Here is a 3141-nt window from a genome sequence, read left to right as displayed (position 1 = left end):
CTCTCACAATGTTTTTCCTTGCTAAGAAACCTTAAAAATCAATACATGCCTCTCTTGGGCGAAGTCTAATGTTTTAAATAGGGTTTAGGTCTAAAAATCTCGTGTTTTACACTTTAGTCCCTGAAGTTTTCTGCGTCCGCCGCGGTTCTGCCGCGGTCGCGGTCAAACCGTGGCCAAAAGCCTTCCCTGAGTCTGAATTTATCCGCAGCTATCTTCCACCGCGGTTCTACCGCGGTCGCGGTGGAACCGCGGTCAAACCAGTTCTCTGAATCTTCAGGCCTGTTTTGCGTGGTGTACTTGGGGAATTTCACAGTTGGCCTCTTTTTCTTCAATTTTGACTCTAAAACTGCTCCTTAGCCTTCCTTATACATATATCACCTGCCAATCATGAAAAGCACTAATAAGAGCATTTTGTTATCACTTTTAGCATTAAAATTACACAAGAAGGTGATTATTTAAGGTGTGATTATAGTCAAATTCACCTATTATCAACTTAGTCTAAACTATAGGCTTTCTTTCTGTAACTGTTATTTCTGTTGGTTGAGCTGCATATTTACTTTGGGACTACGGAACGGTATTTCGGGAGATCCCCCTGCACTGCATATTCACTTTGGAACTACGGAACGGTATTCCGGGAGATCCCCCTATTCTGCATATTTACTTTGGGACTCGCAACGGTATTCCGGGAGATCCCCCCTGCACATTTACGTTTGGGACTACGAGACGGTATCTCGGGAGATCCCTTGTTGTAATCACTGTGTACTGAGCGGTTATCTTCTATGATTTCATTCTTGTTAAATTTCAATCTTTACTTTACTACAGTATTTCATTCTATCTTGTTTTATTATATGTATACCAGTAGGGCCCTAACCTAACCTCGTCACTACTCGACCGAGGTTAGGCTTGGCACTTACTGGGTACCGTTGTGGTGTACTCATGCCCTTCCCTACGCATGTTTTTCGTGTGCAGATCCAAGTACCTCCTACCAGCCTCATTCTTAGTGAGCCGGGACAGCTTTGGAGACTTCAAGGTATATCTCCCGCGTCCACAGACCTCGAAGTCCCTTTCTATTATTCCCCATGTCAAACACTTCCTGTATTTTTCTTTTGTTAGAATTTGGAGTATAGAGATACTATTTTTCTTTCTGTAGTTTGTGACTCATGATATTCCGGTTTTGGGAAACTGTATACGTCCAGTGTTTGTTTATTGTACATGCCAAGCGGCATTATTATTGGTTATTCAATATCTAATGCAGTTAACAGTTTAGTTTGTTTCCATTATTGATATTTTCTGTAATTTGTTAGGCTTACCTAGTTGTAGAGACTAGGTACCGTCACGACATGTCTCGGAGGGATGTTTGGGTCATGATAGATTTCTCTCATTCTTTCAAAAGTTCAAACCTAGAGAACCCTCGAGGCGATTTTTCCAAGAGCCCTTCTTCCCCAATACATTGGTAAGTGATTCTAACCTATTTTCTTTCAATCTCCCATTACATTTCATAGAATTTCAACCTAAAAATCTAGGATTTTAATGGTGGAAATTGGGGGTTTGGGTATGTAAGGCCCCGAAAAATTTCGCTAAGTATATTAAGATTTCGTGGTGCCAAGGAAGGCTAATTATATTATTTTGTGTGCGGACGAGGACTCTTAATATGATAGATATCAATTGGATAGGGTAGTAAGTGTATGAGTCATAATATAAGTGATGTGGGGTCTAAAGAGAGGCCTAAGTCTAAGCCATGTTGGAAAATTACATGATAGACCAAAATTCCAAATGAGTACGCACAAGACCAAACTTTGGACGAGCATATATATATATATATATATATATATATATATATATATATATATATATATATATATATATATATAAGGTATTATGTGATGCACGACCTATCGAATGAAAGATCTTCGAGTCTAGTTTCTAACACTTCAAACCGATCGTCATTTGGACACTCCTACAAAACATAATGACCAAATTACCAAAAGTTGGCAAAATCTGATTCTGCGACCGCAGAATCATTCTGTGAACCGCAAAATGGTCGCAGACCTACCCAGTGCAGACCACTTGTGGCACCAGTTTCGCGATCCATTCTTCGACCCACATACTTGTTCTGCGGTCCATTCTGCGACCGCAGACCTGATTCCGGAGGCTTCATTTTCCTATTTTCATAACCCGACCATATTTTGATAAATAGTCTTTGGGGCTTTATCTGGGGCGATTTTCTGGTGAAACTAGAGAGAGGTGAGAGCATTTTAGAGAGAGAAGGAGGAACCTAACATTTTAATCATCCAATCTTGCACCAATTCTCAAGAATCAAGGAAGCTAATCACTAGATCATTATCTTTCCGAGTAAGTCCTACTTCTAAGATTTCATACAAGAGGTTATGAGTTCAAATATATATTGTGGGGTTTGAAATAGGCCATGCATGTGACACAAAGTTGTAGTATGTGGAGTAATGAACCATTTTGGGTAGTTTCTTGTTGAAATTGGTTGAGGGATGAAAGGATCTCCATTGTAGAGCCTTGTAGTCTATTTCGCATGTTAGGTGTTTGACAAAATAACTAAGAGAGTTACATCATGGAAATCCTTCTAATTATTAACTGATTTTCACTATCTTCCTATAGATTGTTATTGCTAGACGTGTTGAGGCGTTGTAGTAACTTAAGGAAAGCTCGAACAAGGTATGTTGGCTAAACTTTCTCTCTTAGAATCGAGTTCCATAATATTCCCGTAAGTTAAAGTATGGTTGGCTCAAGATTCCTAATTTCTATATTCTGGGTTATCTCCTATAAACTTTACTATTCCGAATGAACCTTATGTCGAAAGATATATGTTCAAAGTGTGGTTTGCGTATTAAAATGTTATGGCTTTGAGCCTTGTTCCAAATGAAAGCTAGTATGCCAAATTGTGTGAGAAAAACTCAATATGCTTGAGACTCTTAATTGCTCATATGTGTGCCTAAAGCCTTGAATGAAAATGTCTTGTTGTTGATAATCTGTTAGGATGCTTGAAAATGAAATAAGTGAATTGGAGAAATAGAGTGTGGGCAGCGTGCCAAGAACTTAAGTTATAATTGTGACTAGTGATGCCAATGAAATGAGAAGATGTGAGACAGATTATGAAATAAGCCTCGATGT

Source organism: Nicotiana attenuata, unplaced genomic scaffold (genome assembly GCF_001879085.1).
Source record: "Nicotiana attenuata strain UT unplaced genomic scaffold, NIATTr2, whole genome shotgun sequence".
Classification (NCBI taxonomy): Eukaryota; Viridiplantae; Streptophyta; class Magnoliopsida; order Solanales; family Solanaceae; genus Nicotiana; species Nicotiana attenuata.
This window is presented reverse-complemented; position numbering follows the sequence as displayed.